We start from the raw sequence: 17,256 nt of genomic DNA on the forward strand, positions 1-17,256 counted from the left end.
ACAAACTTCCATTCATTTTGCTTTTGAGGAGCAAGGACGTTTAATGGATTTTTCCTTTGTTATTTTTCTTTGGGACAAGAAGTTGAATGCTTTATGTTTTGCAATATATAAAAACTTTTTATCTAATTCTCGAAGCTCTGGATACTTGTCTTCTTTCTTCCTCCTTCTGCCCTCCCTCCTCTCCTCCTTCTTCTCCTTCCCTTCCTCTTCCTCCCCCACTCCTCCTCCTCCTTTTTCTTCTTCTTCCTTTCCTCCTCCTCTCCCACCCCTCCCCTTTCTTCTTCTTCTCCTTCTTCTTTCCTCCTCCTCGTCCTCCTTCCTCCTCCTCCTCCTCCCCTCCTCCTTCTCCTTCTCCTTCTCCTTCTCCTTCTCCTTCTCCTTCTCCTTCTCCTTCTTCTTCTTCTTCTTCTTCTTTCTTCAATAGCCTCCTTATTTTTCAATATTTGAAATGAAGAAGGGTAAAGCATAACTTGTAAATGAAAGAATACATTACCTGAAGAAGTATCCATTGGACCTTAAAATAGAATTTTCTCAGTGTATTTTCCCATTATTGAATTGATTTTCCAAAAAAAAACCCTATAAAGGTCACATTCTACTTGAACTATGTGAGAAATTATTTAAAAATACATTGTGAGAGACATTTACCAACCCGTATTATTAATACAGATATTCAGGTTATGGATGAATTATTACACTAGTTTGAATTTTGCTATTTATGGGTTTGTCTCTTGCCTTTTACCCCCAGCCCAATCTAAATACACCAAAATATAAATAATTGGATTCTTAAAATATAAAACTCTTCTAAAGATATAGAAAAATAGAAAGTTCTAAGTGGGAAGTCCATACAAATGGGAAAAAAAACCACAAATCTTCTGAAGCCTTGCCTGAGCAGGAACAAAGCTCATTTTGGAGGTCCGCAATCTTCTATAAAGTCAGGCATCAGGAGCCATCCTGGACCCCTGTCCTTAACCGTGACACAGTCATGGCCCCATTCTTACCTCTACAATTACCAGAAGAATCAGAAAGCAAAACAATGTGCTAGCTTTCGTCTACGATTCCTTGATAAGATTTAGGGAGTAGATTTTCCAGAAGTAAATGAAGAACTAGGTGACAAGTAAATTGGGGTTTGTTTGTTTGTTTGTTCAAACACAGAATTCATTGTAAGGACTCTCTCTGCATCATTATATGAAGCAAAAGGAAAATAATCAGAAAAGGTCAGATGAAGCACATTTTTTTTCCCATTCTAAATGAACAATAACTGAAGTTAAAAATAGTTTTCCATTCATTTAAAAAGAGTGGTCATGTAGCAAGAGAACTCTGAGAGTGATGTGTGAGATGGTAACTGCTGATCCTTTATGCTGCCAAGGCCTGAGCTGGCAGGTGCGCCTACCCGTGTCCCTTTGCTCCAGGCCCCTCTGCCATGGTGAGGAAGGGCAGCATCAAGACCCTTGAGTACAACACGCTTCACAGGGCATGGATTCAAATGAAAGCAGATGTAACCTGCAAAGGCTGACTGTGGGGTGGGTTTGTAACTTCTAGTGAATATTCCAAGGTGCCTCTTGGCTCTCTACCAGTGCTCAAGTGACAACAGTCGGGTGATAGGGCCAAAGACTGAGGCAAGTAATCTGCCTTAGGGCTGTGCATTTCCCCACCCAGGCATTTCTCTCCAGGAAGACTCAGCACATAAACCAGAGACAGAAAGTCTGTCTCCGCGGAAGCCGAGGTATAGCTGAGAGGGTGAAGGAGCCATTGTCCCCAGCACTTGGCTGTCTGTCGAGAGTGCGATTACAGGCTGGAAAAATGCAGCCTTTGCAGAGGTTCAGTGCCTGAATTATAAAACAGAGATTAATTAGGGCAGCCAAAATTCAAAGTACTGAAATAATGAACAAGTTTTCAGGACAAATGGAATTAATTTATAATGTATAGTAGGCAGTCTGCCCAATTGCCGTGCCCTTGGACAAGTAAAATAATTAAAAGCCTACATGTTCTACCAACTCTATGTGAATTTTTTCAACTGATTTCTACAATTCTTGTTGGAACTAAATATAGCATATGCTTTTTTAGCTTGACAAATAAAATCTGCTAAATGGATTAGATGCTCGCTATTACACAAGAATTGGACTAAATAATGAAGTATAAGCATGGCTCCTAATTTTAAAAAGCCCTCCAAGACTCCTATTTTGAGTCTTTTAAGAAAGCAGTTACCTCTTTCTCTGGTGAGGTTGAACGAACATGCTTCGGTGTTACACTGACTCTATTGCCACCTTGACAATGAATTAATTACTAGGTGATTTGGAATTTTTCTCTTCAGAAATGCCGTCATATTTATTGAAAATTTCAGAAACTGTGCTGAAGGTAGAAAATAATTAATACCAAATCTTGATCAGTGAGGAACATAGTAAAGCCCAATCTTTAATGTTACCATGTACTTTCTTGCTTTAGGATAAATATAAACACATACAGAATTTGGATTGACGTTATCAATAGTAAAAACTCATTTCCTCCAAGGGGGGGATATTTTAAAGAGGTGAGATGGTCTGGCTGGTAATGTTTTGGTCTGTTTGTGAGATCAAGCAGTAGTTTGGAATACACAAATTCTGTGACAGGAAACTATTGTCATTTCATTAACTGATTATTTGATAAAATACAGCTGTATATTGTAAGAGTAAAAATAAGTGCAGAAAAATCCATAACACAGACTAAGACTAGAATGTTTCAGGTTCTATGAGTGTGACTGCTACATGTGATGTGCCTTTTTAAATATAAGACTATAATCCATCTTATATATATATACCCAGTCTTTATATATATATTTTTTTTTCAGTAAAACTTTCCACATGTCTCTTTCTATCCTAAGTTGCCTTCTGTGCATTTTGTTGTTGTTGTCATAAAGGGTAGAGATTGGGAAGGAAATTATTTGTTCTTTTCATTGCCTTCATTTATAGCTTACAACCACGACTCAATCCCTGGTATACAGTAACTAACTTGTATCGAATATGCGTGCAGGCCAGATACTTGGCTTCAACTCTTTCAACATCTCTCTATACCTCAATTTAGTTGGCTCTCTTATTATCAAATCTGCAGTCCTCACCATGGGTTCCACGAGTGGTCTGAGTGGTTTCTCTCACTTTGTCTCTTACCTCTCTTCTCACTCACTCTGCTCTAGTCACTTGTGTCTCCTTGCCATGAATAGAGCGTGTCAAATATGAATTAGTCTCAGGACCTTTGCACAGGCTGCTTCTGCTATCTAGAATGTTCAACCGTCAGTTATCCCTATGGCTTATTTTTCTCACTTCATTCATGTCTCTAGTCAAAGGTCATGCTCTTAGTAAGGCCTACCCTCACCACTTTATCTAAAATAGCACCCGGATGTTTCTCTCTACACACTTACTTCTTTTTATTTTGCTTAATTGCAAATATCACCATAGCACATGACACTAGATATTAATTCAGTCACTTAATAAATAGAAACCGAGTACCTGATAGATACCAGGCCCGCACTAGGCCCATACTGATGTGGGCCGAGGTTCTTCAGATACAGCAGAGAACAAAACAGACAAACATCCCTGCCCTGATGGGTTTACATTTGAGTAAGAAAGATGCAACGTAAACTAGACAAATGAATAAAAACATATGATGCATTAGACAGTAATAAGGAGTCATTATTTTTAGAAATGGAGCAGAAAAGGGAACTGAACTGGGACAAGGGTGGGATTGAAACATAAAGTGGGTGCCCGGTGAAGGTGATTGTAAGAACCTGAATGCCGGGAGGAAGCTGGTGCTTTAGGCAGTTGCAGGAAGACAACTCCTGGGCAGAGGAAAGCACACTTACTGTGGGCTGGAGGAAGGAGAGGGCAGGTAGAGCTTATCAGTTGATTATCTCTCCCCTGGAATGGAACCTCTGCTGGAGCTTCTATTTGTGTGGTTCACTGCCAAATCCTCAAAGCCTAGAACAGAAAGCTCCGACTGAGCATGTCTGAATGAATTCAATAAGTTAATTAGTCTCAGTTTACAAATGAGAACATTGAGGCACAGCCATTAAAGGCCCTGCCCAAAGTACCCACATAAAAGATTTGAACCAAAAATTCTAACCCCACAGTTTATGCGCTAACCACTATCTTCTGCTGCTATACCCCAGTTCTTTCTGAAATTAAATGGCTGAACTGGGAATCACGAAAGACTATGAAAACAAGGAAGGAAAGAAAGAAACTGTCTTAGATTACCTATTTTTATGTCCAATTTTAGGTTTAGAGTCGGAAAGGTTATCACATTTCCCAAGGTTAATTCCAGAATTGTCTGAATCTAAGACAGACATGATCACCACGTGAACAGAACAGCAAGGGATGGGTACTTAGTCTTGGCCTTCTGGTTCATTCGTGGGTGACTTTGGGCAGTACCCTCTCTCTGTGCCTCAGTTTCCTTAGCTGCAAAATGGAAAGGTTGGGCTACACAATCCCTAAACCCTTTTCTGTTTTAATGTTTTCTCTTCTCTAAATACAAAGTCCATGCAAATATTCTGGAAAGTTCTGAGCAATTCTTGTCCACTAAGAGACGAGTAGAAATTATCTGTGAAGAAAAATGTACATACAGAGACATTCCAAGCAGAAAGAGTTTTAAAGAGAAGGTAACAGAGCATAACAATTCATGTGTCAGGGAAACAGTATACAAATATTAAGAGCGATATGACTGGAATACAGGGTGAGGGGAGAGGCAAAGGGGATGTCTGAAGATGCTCAGTTTCTAAGCTGAGGATGTGAAGAGTTTTCAGCGCTGCAGTAAGGAGTTTGGATCTTACCCACTGGGTAATTGAATGTATGGACAGTTTCTACACAGAATTACCAGGGTTGTTTATTTTTCATACAGTTAGTGGTACATCAGCAATTAATGTTTTTTGTGCTCATTCTTTGACATGAATTGTTTCAAGATGAGGAGGACAGAGAAGAGACAAAGCTTTAAAGAGTGAATACATTTCACAGATGTTAAAATAATATTAGAAGACCTTCCTTTCTCCCTTCTTTCTTTCCTGTACTAGGTCATTGTAAACTGCGAGGCCTATGGTCCATGCTCCCGTGCAGCTTATCACAGAGTGGAAGACAACATTAGATAAACAACACAGAAACTTACTCCTCAAGGCATTTTATAGTGTATAGGGTATAAGACTTAAAGAACAATTCTAAATTGAGTATGATCAGTCTTAGAATTTTCAAACGGCGCTACGTACATGAGAATGGTAATTGTGAAAAAAGACCTGCAAGTTTCCTTTCTGTCATTGGTTCAGTGGTCAAGAAACTAAGGAACAATAAAAACTGATTATAGAGAGGGCCCCCCCTTATTTTTCCCTCCCTTTCTTTCCTCTCCCTCCTCCTCCTCCTTATTCCTTGTTAGGCTTCGCAGCAGCCATCTGTGTGAAAAGCTCAAAAAGCTGGCTTTACAGACTGTGTGATTCACCAGTCTTTGCACAGTATTGCATTTCTTGATGACTCACATGTTGGATAACCCATGTGTGCCCTTCATTTGTAACTGGAGATTGTGTTTGTCTCCTACAGTTGTGTATAATTCGCATGGCCAGTAGCACATTAGTACATCTACAGTGTAGGTCAATAAAAAGGTAATAAATATTTTTCAGCAATACCTTGTCAAATGCACCTAAGAAAATTCAGTAGAAATCCATTTCTGAACAGATAAGTCAAAAGGAAAAAAATATATAGATATAGCACAGATGCAAAAAAAAAAAAAGAGCATAAATACTCTGGATTTTGATATTAGAAAATTCCAGCCATTTTCAAATTCAAATATTCAAGTTAACACATACAAACTGAATTACCACCATAAAGAAGAGTGGCCAAATTCTAGAAATTGCTACAGTGCTTACCAGTACACTGTATTCAAAAAACAAATTTCATGTGTATCATAGTGGTTGTTTCTAAGAAACGAAGGAATTGTTGATGGTTTTGATGTGTGTGTGTGTGTATCACATATAACTATATTTTAGTAACATACATGTATATATATTTTTAAAAATGTCCTTGTTTTAAGTACTGAATTTTTTTAAAGTAAAGTAATAGGTCATCTAAAACTTTATTTTCCCCTTCCCAATAGATTCTTCATATTTCTGAAGCAGATACAAGCATAGAACTCCCCCATTATTTTCCATATTGTTTCCCTTTCTCTGACTTCTTGACTACCGTCCATATTTTATTTTATTTTATTTTATTTTGTTTTCTTTATTTTGTTTTGTTTTAGTTAACACCCTCTTTTACTCATCTATCCCCATGTATTATTTTGGAATATGTCTTACCTTCAAATTATTCAGAGTTTTAAAAAACATTCTGCGTCTCCCTTTTTGTGTACCTTTGTATGGGAATATTTGGAAGTGACAGGAAGAGTATCATTACAGAAGGGCCACTTCACAAACTTGAAAACAAATGGACTCTGGTAGGGTATCTTCTGAGAATCAGAACATAGCTCTTCCAAACACGCATGACCACATCAGCTGTCAATGGCAGGCTTTTTGCAAAGTTGACGTCTGGGAAACAACTATTTATATTTTGTGTGGGGAAAAAAAAAATCTCTTCAGTTAGCTAATCCATCATAAGGAAAACAAAGTTTATTCATTTAAATGGGGAAAAATGAAGACAAATTACCATTCTCTTTTGGAAACGAAATTGTGTTATACAAGTATTTCCAAATGTTTGCATTTTTAAAGTAGTGTCTCTATTAAAAGTATAAACATAGGTATGTTTCTAGTTTTCTCTAATGAACTGTACTTTGCTTGCATCTGAAAATATTCTAATATTATTACCAACCATCTTTTACCAACAGAATACTTTTTTCTTTTCCTTGATTTTAGTTTTAAGTAATCATTAAGCTCTGTTCTGTTTGATGCTAATGAAACTGAAATGTGGAGGAAGTGAAATCAATTGGATAAAAGTAGAGATTACCTAATAATTCATTCTCCAGGAGAGAGGGGCCACGTGAGCTCTGATATGTTATAGCATAGGCATTACTACTGGGATTGGTATACAGATGTCTCTAGGTGGAAATGAAGCCCAGCAGTGGGAGAGGTGAGAACAAACACACTTGTAATAAGAGAATGTAATATCTGTTTTCTTAATAAAAACCTAAGAGGGTTTGGGTCTGGATTTTTAAAAAGCACTTCATTCATATAGTTCTGTATTTTAACATTTACAATGCATTTCTCCCCCTTCTTTTTGAAAAGACATTAATTACAATAAAAGGGGCAAAGATATTTTGATGAAGTGACTAAAGGGTGAATTTTTTAGTCTATATAAAAAGAAAGATAAATTCATTATAGTTATACTTATTCACTTGCATATGAGTGTGTGGAAACTATAGTTCAGTTCTTTGACACGAAACTGGATTAATCCAAAAAATAATAAGTAAGTACCTTTATGAGATACCTCTTCCCCGTGTGGTAATGCACAAATGTACTTCCTAAAATTCAAAGACAGCTAGGTTACAAATAGTTCTAGCAATAATTATCGAATTTTTCTGTGGATTAAAAACTAGCACGTTGGAGGATACTGAACAGTGCTCACGAGCTACAGTTAGCTATAAAGACAAGCTTAGGTGGGAACCCTTTGAAGGATCCAGTTTTGAAGTATCTGCACAATTCCTGCCATATCAGCTCAGGACTAGCAGGATTTGTATCAAAGCTTTAAAGTATTTTTAATACTACAAAAGCACAAATGCACTCTAAGTTTATATTTAAGAAAATTTCTCACAGTAATTCTTCCTGAGAGTAATGAGATTAAGGTCCAGATGATGGAGAACTATTTTTTTTTAAAGATTTTATTTATTTATTTGACAGAGATAGAGACAGCCAGCGAGAGAGGGAACACAAGCAGGGGGAGTGGGAGAGGAAGAAGCAGGCTCATAGCGGAGGAGCCTGATGTGGGGCTCGATCCCAGAACACCGGGATCACGCCCTGAGCCGAAGGCAGACGCCCAACCACTGTGCCACCCAGACGCCCTGGAGAACTATTTTTAAACTCAACGAATCTAAAATATGATGCTTATTCTGTTGATAAAAGAAGTATGGCATAGGGCAAGTTACATACGTCGCCTATTTTATATATATATATATATATATATATATACATTTAAGGTATTTCCAATCCATGAGCACAGAATGCTTAGATAGTTCAGACTTTAACTTTGGGATACAATATGTTAACTTCAGCAAAAACCAATGGCAGTCATTGCTGCATAGGTTATGGGGTGGAGGGGCAGTATAAAGAATGGAACAGAAGACCCGAGTTTTTGCTGTACCACCTATCAGCTATGAAATCTTAAACAAATGATTTAATCTCTCAGAACTCCATTCCTCAAGAGAAAATGAACAGCTCTCAACTTCCCAATAAATTTCATGATGTTGTGGTGAGGATTGGCATAGCTAAGGGAAGACAGAATCTATAATGGTTAAAATGGGTTTTGATACCAGGAAGACCAAGTTTGAACTTTGACTTCTGCCACTTGCTAAGTGAAGGGCCTTGTACACTTAACCTCTCAAAATCTCAGTTTCCCCTTCTGTAAAATGGGTATAAAAAAAGTTGAGCCAGACTGACTAGTTATCTATCTCCCTATCATCTATCTATTTATCTCTCTATCATCTGTCTTTCTACCTATCTACCTATGTACTCATCTATCAAGTAATCATCACATCATGAGTGCCGGCAAACATAATAAAGTGGAAGAAAGTATTTTGCCAGTTAGTATTCAATGCAAATATAACCCATTATTAATGGAAGTAGCATGAGAAAAATTGCATTTCTCAAATGTGTTCTTTAAAGTAAAAACTTAACGTCTAAAGTTAAAATTCTCAAGCAATTATATATTATTTAAGTTAGAGAATAACAAATAGGCTATTATATCAGTATCTAATTGTAATTCCTAAAAAAATGAATTCATTCAAGTAAGAGGAAAACATTGTAAAAGAAAAAGTATAAAAAGTATATATTATCTCTATCCTTCCTTCTGTCAATCTTAAGAAAGTATTTTTAGGTTTTCTTTTGACACCTAGGGCAGTAGCTGCTCAGGAGGCTGACTTATAGGAATTCTTAAAAATCTTCATACCTAAAGAGAAGGGAAAGCAGTGACTCAAACAGAAACTTGTACACCCATGTTTATTGCAACACTATTGACAAAACTAAAAGGTGGAAGCAACCAACTGTCCATCAGTAGATAAATGAATTAACAAAATGTGGTGTATACGTACAAGGGAATATTATACACCCATAAAAGATGAGGCAGTTTTGTTACGACAGGGATGAACCTTGAAGATGCTAAGTAAAATATGCCAATCACAAGAGGACTAACACCACATGATCCCACTTGAGGTACCTAGAGTAGTCAAGTTGATAGAGACAGAAGGTGGAATGGTGATTGCCAGGGCTGGAGTGGGGAAGGATGGGATGCAGAGTTATGGTGTAATGCGCATGGAGTTTCTGTTTAGGAAGATGAAAAAATGTTCCAGAGATGGATGGTGATGATGGCTACACAATGATTTGAATGTATTTGATGCCACTGAACCGTACACTTAAAAATGGTCTAAATTTTAGGTTATATATATTTTACACGATTAAAAAAACCCCTATCTAATAATTGTCTGTACATTTTCCTGCCTCCTTAGAATCATAATCACAATCTTCAGCTTTTGGTGTGCATTCAGTATTTCCAAAAATAATTTGAACGGGATGTGGAAAGGGGAGTAAACTGATCATTTTTGCTTTGGCTGAATCATCTCATTTTAATCTCTATTTTCTGAGTTTAAAATAAATTCATTTAATCCATGTTAAGATAACCAAAATGGCTTCTAGGTTTGCTTCTTCTTCTAGCTAATGGGTTTGGACTAGAATGATGGATTGATTTAGCAAGGCAGGCATTTTATAGAACCACCCAGATAGCTCCCTATAAATGGAACTGAGGTCTATACGCAAATAGTACTCATACAAATGCTGCAAGTATTTACAATTGGGTCTTTTAAAGAAAGTCTTATGTAACCGAGTATCATAATATTCTTTATATACCCTCATCAGAACTTTAAAATTTTATTTTTCACATATACCCTTACTCCATCCATAAGCTTTAAGATATCCAAAATTCCTATTCTCGTCCATTAGAATATTTCTTGCCCATGTGCACCAAAGGACATATGCAAGGATATTTATACCAACAGCATGTTTAACTACAAAGCAGACAATAACTCAAATGTCAAAGAAGAGAATAGAAAAATAAATCGAGGGTATTTGCACAATTGAATACTATATAGTGGTGAAGTAAACAAACATATAATTATATGCAACAATGTTCATGACCCTTAGCAACATAATATTTCATGAAAAAAGCTAATGCTAGTAAGGCTATTAGGAAATGTCATTTTTGCAAAACTTTAAACAAGCAAAACTGTCATACATACATAAAAAGATAACAAGTTTTTGAAAGTGGCAGAGCCCTTGTGAAATCTGTGTAGGTTACACTGCACACTTCAAAGGGTATCATTCATATCAGGCCCAGCCGGATATGAAAGTACACACCTTGTACGTTTGTAAAGCACACACTTTGCACAACTTTGTATGTAATGACCTTGATAACTGTAACTTCTGGGGCAGAAGGGAAAGAGGGGAGAAGCAACACTTTTGGTACTGTTCTAGTTCTTAAACTGGGTAGTGGATTTATAAGTATTCATTGTATTGTATATAATTTTTTTGTACTTATCAAATAATAGACTCCCAGAAATAATTCTAGGATATATCTTGGGTTTTAGGATAGAAGAGAATGGAGATATAAAATCAACTATTTTCCATACGTGGAGAATTTCTTATTCTACTCTATTCTTTCAACCCTAAAAATCACTATTTTTTTGCTACCCAGGAAAAAATACATATTTTAAATCAAAATACTGCACTATAAGGCCCCATTTAGCTACATCAAATTCTGAAAATAAAATACTTGTCATGATTTCTTATCAAATGTCAGCTAAGTGTGGAGACATCCAATCCTGATTCCATGAAAAAGTGATATATTAAATTGTCCCAAGCTCAGTAAATATCTTCTGCAGTTCCTCAGGTAAGTAAAATATGTTGAAGGATCCCTGGCATTTCTAGGTTGGGAAAAAGACCTAACTCCTCAAAGCTACTGTATGTCTGGTGATTCCCATCATCCCGACTCAATATATAGCACACAGCATACTCTTCTGTGATTTTCCACACAAAATCATTAGTGACAAAAGTTGTTCAAAATCGTTTGAAAATTTAAGAATCAATTTACTTGTAATGGTTGGCTCTTTCCAAAACAGATGGACATAATCTAATAGAAATATTTTCAGTTGAAGCTTATCTAAGGTAGTGTCATTTTCATTAAAAAAAAAAAAAAGCTTCCCATGGGCATGTTAAAATCACTTATTGTCAACAAGCATCTTGTATCTCAATCTTAATATGATTTAAAAACATTATTTTAAAAACTTAGGTAAATCTACTTGAAAATCCATGAATTCCCATGTTATATTTTTGAAACATGGGAACAAAGTTATCCATCAGTTACTAATTTACCATGTTTCTAGACAAAATAAATTTTGCCTTTTTAAATATCTGTTAGAACCATTTATAAATAGATATAATATTGATAGTATTAAGGTATAAGATGATTACATATTCTTGCTGATATCTTTTTAATAAACTTCTTAAAATTTTTATATTTTTGAGAAAAAACACACTGTTTCTGTAGAAAATGTAACATCTTATTTTCCTAACTGCAGGAACATTCTAAGTTAAATACTCATTTTCAGAAAGTTTTGATTGCTAAATCAGTACAATAAACATTACCTTAAAGGAACACATTCAAGACCTGTTTCTCCAGTGACATTTGAAACACCGTCTATATTGTGTGATACACAACAATTCAGAGAACAGCTCCTTCCATTTATATATAATAATCCCTCTATTGTATATTAGCTTAACATAAGATACTTTGCTTTAAGAACAAAATATTTTAGCTATTATTCTCTAATGGACACAGATTCTTGATTTTCATTTAATATCTGTCTATAATAAACCATGCATCATTTCATATGTAAGAAAGATTAAAACCCTAAAAACAAACAAGCAAAAAATGTGGAGAGGGGTTATCACAATAAAAAGGAAAAAAAATCTACAAATTGGTTTAAATTAATTAAGTTAAAATACTATAAACCAAAGTATGTCCTTTGTCTAGCTTGATTAGGTCAACTCATAAACCCAGTTTAAAAAACAATTTGCTCCATTTTTCTAGCAAAAGAGAAAAATGAGGGCAAGTACAGTATAGGAGAATTTTTAAATGAGACATACTGACAGATTATAATATGGTGTCTCTTCAGATGACGTGGTGTTTTGACTGCTTGACTGAAGAAGGGCTATAATTTAAATGCCATTAAAGACACATAAGCTCTAGCATGGAGACAGGAATACTGTAAAATTTTTTGGTCTGTAGTCACAATGCAGATAAAATTGTTCCTTTGATCTTTCTATGCCAAAGCCTGTTGTCCAGAAGGGAAATGTCTTTGTGCTTCTGTCTTAAGCTAAGACAGATTTCATTTTTCATCTAAGTCATTTTGTTAACACCACATAAAAAGTAAAGTGTATTTTATCAGCAGAGCTTAGTTTTCTTTCATTGTTATTTTAGGTTACTTTATGACTACGTAGTGCTCAAAAAATGTGCTCAAAATACACACATCTGGGTTTAAAGTGACTAGACTCTAATTCCAAAAGTCTTGATGTGTACAGTTTACTGGCATTTGTATCTTAGGAATTAAGTGCATTGTTGTTTTCTTCTCTTCTTCTATACATGTTTCTTAAAGAGGAAGGACATATTTTGCTTATAAGACTCAGCAGAACATAAGCATACATTTGACCTCCGTGAGGAAACTCACCAGCTAATAATCTGCAATAAAATTTATGCTTCAACCATTTGCAAAATCACAGTAAATTCTCTCCTGAGCAAGTCTCCTAATTATTGAAAACTTGTGATATGTTAACAATTTTTTAGCTTTAAATTCTAAATGTGTATGTTACATTTTAAGGGGAAATATGATCTGGGAGATGTTCATATTGGATTCATTATGTCTTGTTCTTTGGAAAATCTGACAAAGGGAATCACTCGTTGTGATTTGCACATAGTCTTGGTAGCTCATTGTAAATTTATGTCAAAAACAAATATTGTTTTTAGACCCCAGTATGCCAGTGATAGTTTCCAGAATCCAGTAAACTTTAGGTCTTAAGCATTTACATTTTGATTCTTTTAATTTTAAAAAATGAGAGAGAATTTTAAAAAAATAGATCCCGAGTTAAGAATATTTTTGCCAAGATTGAATTTAATATTATATAAATATCATTTGTTTCTGTCCTCTATTCTCACGCTTGGGAACTATTTCCAGTTTCTTGTCTGGGTGGAATTTTGGGGATGATTGAAGCAGTATATTTAAAGGCCAAAAATCATATTTCTCTTCTGTCAAATTTTACTATCTTGACAATAAACTGCTAATCTTGATCATAAACTACTGAAGTCAGGTTGGAAATAGTTTAAAGGTGAAACATCGTACGCACAAATAGTATTTATTTTTTCTTTCTTGATACATTTTGTTCTATCATGACATAACAAAATTCTGAAAGTCAACTTTATGATTGACAGTTTTTTTATAGAAAATTAAGTTATTTAAGAAATGAAAGAAAAAGGAAAAAGCTTATTCAGCACTATTTCTGGTGCAGATCACGCTCAAAGGACGATTCAAACGCACCAGGCTTTTCTGCGAAACACCCATCAACAAGCAAAGTGACAACCAAAGCTTGTAACTGAACTCTTCGTTAATGCTGTTCTTCTAAATATTTCAGAGAGTGGTTTGTATTCAGTAGAAATGGAGGCTTCTTTTGTTGCCTCTCCCAGTGTGGGGACGAATGGAGAGGTTTCTGTTAAAAAGTCTTTGCCTAGCTTTTGTTGTTGCCCATCGGTGGCATATTATTAGTACAGACTCTAGAGTGTAACCTCCCTGAGAACAGTGTCCTATGCATTCTTCTTTGCATCTCCCCCAGAGCTCAATACATGTGTCACTTGACAGAAGTCCCCACCTGCTGGATGGCGCACCTGTGCCTCTTTTGTGTAGATGGATTCCTTGACAATGAAAAGTACATCACTGGCACATTACCCAAACCCCTGCAAAACATAAATGATGTGTAAAAACACCATCATATAAAAATAATTCTGCTTTAAAATTTTGAAAATAATGCATCTGTCTATGACTGTCTAGGAAGAACCCAAGGTTGATAGAGAATTTCCTATTTACTCAGTGCATGTTGATGAAAAGTGAATTATAGTTAAGATAACAAGAAGGGCAAGAGCATGAATGGCAACAAAAAACTACCCTAGGAATACACTGAATATTTTGCATCTGATTTTGAAATGGTTTTTAAAAAAATTCATGTCAACAACTTTCTGGAATCCATAATTGCTAATGGTTATAAGTATCAGCCCCAGGCAGATTGCCTAGCAAGATTTTCTGGAGCAGTGAAGGTAAACAAACCAATAACTATGCAAACAAATAGTGCTTTTATGGTTATTTAAACACTCAGTATACACTGGAGTATTAAAATACTAGGAGAAGGCACAATAACTTCTGGTTATCACGGGAACAGTGGATAAAATGGACAAAATACTTAAGCATACACGGAATCAATATCACAGGGAATTTATTATAAATCCAGTGTAAAAATATTTCTAACCAGAAGGGAATATCAGAGATTACAGTCACTAGAATAGAAGACATATATAATTATTTTAAATAAATAATTATGAGAGAGATTGAGATTTAATCACTTATGAGTATAAAATTCCAGAAGAAGTAATTAAGCAAAAAGAAAAATTAAATTAAATTGGAGATTAAGGCAAATGAAAATATACAATGTGGGATATTGTTATATTTTGGGTGTATTACAGGAAAGAGGAAAACCTTAGTAAAATTTGTAAATTAAATAAAACTCGTATGTCAATATATTTTTGCAGAGTTATGCTCTGAATGACAGCAATCCTCAACCTGTTCCATGCAAACCAGTTTAGCTTCAAGGAGATCCCTGGTAATAATTTTGATTAATAAGGTAATTGTAGGGTGTTACTAAAATCCATTTCATTCTTAATTTGATGGGTAAAAAAAGCACTAATGCTCTTATAATGAAGATAACTATGATTTGTAGCCATTTTAGAGATAAATTAACAGTAAAACAACACAGTAGTTATTTCTTTTGATTCTTTTTAAGGAATAAAAGCATTCTGAATAAACAATATTATAATTTTACTGGCTCAAAAACACGAAATAGTTTCAGACATTTAGTGAAGATAAAACACAATTGTGTTTGTCCAATACTAGTAATTCTGCACTACTTTTGGAGATCTTTTGATTTCGAGCATATTGATAAGGATCCGAAAGTCTCTGTTAAGTGAGGCCCTACGTGAACAAACACAAGGCATGATGATTCTCACAATACTACTCTAATACTCTAATACTATGCTAATACTAACTAATACAATTTCTAACTTAAATCGATCAATTCTCTTCCAAGGATTTAGATAGGAGCATGTCTTTGGATAAGCCTATCTCCATGCTGATTACTTGAGAAAATTATGGCAGAGGCGAAACCACCAAATACACTACGGAAAATAGTGTGATTATGAACAAAATCAGGTTTAATTCTCTAATAAAGTGTGCAATGTCTAACATGGCTAACTTTGGACTATGACCACAATGAACAGTCATCTATCATGAAGAAAAAGACAAGCTTCCATATGTGTAAGTGGTTCAGAGTGTGACAAGGTACACTTTGGTGTATGGTTCCAAACTGCGGTTGGTACAAAATAGTGTGTTCTCCAATATCCAAGCTCCTTAAACAGCCAGAAAATATCAAAACAATTAGGGCGCTTTGGAATGTGTAGTCAACTTCCTGCTGTCGAACAGGAATCACAGCTGCTACTGTAGCAGTGGGTTTCCAGATGTCAAGGCTGTAAGGATAGTGAGGTAATTGCAGGAAGGAAGGGATACAATTTTGTTATCACAGATTACCCTCCCCTTTGAAAACCATGGACACGGCATCAATGTCAATGCTTCGGATGTGCACATTATGAACTCGGTCTTCATGCAGAAGTGTCTCCACATTGGTACATTTGCTTCTGTGGAAAAGGATGGGCCAGAATTATTCAAACGGGTGGGAAACGAAGAGTGGGTGCTCTCAAAGCACTCTATTGCTGGTTTTATAAAGCATCTGTAAAGTGTTAATAGGCGTTATCAGCTAAAGTTGGTCTTCTAAGGAGAAGACCCAGACAGCAAGGTTTAACTGTTGAGTGTTCCTGAACTACAGAATTAAGAATAAAAATAAAATGTTTGGACACAGATTAATTAATCAACAACTCTATTTAAGGCTGGATGTGATGATTAGTGACTGAGCAGAGGAAACTGGATGATGATTTTCCAGTATTCAGCTAAAAATAACTCCTTTCTCAGCTTCCCCTGCTGTGTTGTCAAAGGCTAGAAGTTATCAAAAAACTCCATAAACTTTTATTCCAAAGCCAGAATCAAAGGGCTATTTTGGCATACCTCACCGGCAAAACCGGTACATGTTTGCTCACAGGTCACTGAGATTACTTGAAAAAAATTCAACAATTTCTTGCTTTTCTGTCTAAGGTCCTCAGTTATTATGCTGAGTGTGGAACATTTAGTGCTTTTTGTAAATGCACATGAACAGCTGGTGCCTTGGTTTACCTACAAACAAGGCAGGATTGAAAATAGTATCTGAGAAGTGGTCAGCTCTGGATTTATTCTACCAGCTACGAAGCTAAGAGCCTTCTCATTTCCCTCACAGAAACCCAATCCACTGAAACACAAAGCTTTTCATGGTTTTTGTGGCCAGGTGTATGTTATTATTGACTCACATTGAGCTAATAGCAGTCAGCTAACTCAGACATAAATCATACGTGCACGTCTCCCCCATTCTCCAAGAATTTTGGAGTTAAGACAAAAACTTTGCGTCTGTTTGTTAAACTTGGCCTATCATTTCTGACTAAGGAACACCTGATTGCACAACTCCAGAGAGTACCGTTTACATCATCGTCTAGATCGATGTGTCTCCTGAAGTTGTGCAGTGCACAGCCTATGTAACTGTAGGTGATAGCCCTGCATGCCTTTGAAAAGACTGTTTTGAATCCTGAATAATTTATTCAGTAT

The 17,256-nt window shown here is 35.7% G+C and overlaps 1 long non-coding RNA gene across 2 annotated transcripts in view; it reads right to left on the bottom strand.

The window, feature by feature from the left end:
* Positions 1–412: 412 nt before the first annotated feature.
* LOC113242582 (uncharacterized) overlaps positions 413–17,256 on the bottom strand; it is a 59,115-nt gene continuing 42,271 nt past the window's right edge. The window contains exon 3 of one of the 2 annotated variants that reach the window (XR_003311980.4): positions 413–3,947. This is a non-coding gene — a long non-coding RNA (uncharacterized LOC113242582). Of the gene's footprint in view, positions 3,948–9,024; positions 16,206–17,256 lie in introns of those variants that run through there. The other variant, XR_007191394.2, reaches the window with a different exon arrangement.

Source organism: Ursus arctos, unplaced genomic scaffold, assembly GCF_023065955.2.
Source record: "Ursus arctos isolate Adak ecotype North America unplaced genomic scaffold, UrsArc2.0 scaffold_2, whole genome shotgun sequence".
In the NCBI taxonomy this organism is placed as follows: Eukaryota; Metazoa; Chordata; class Mammalia; order Carnivora; family Ursidae; genus Ursus; species Ursus arctos.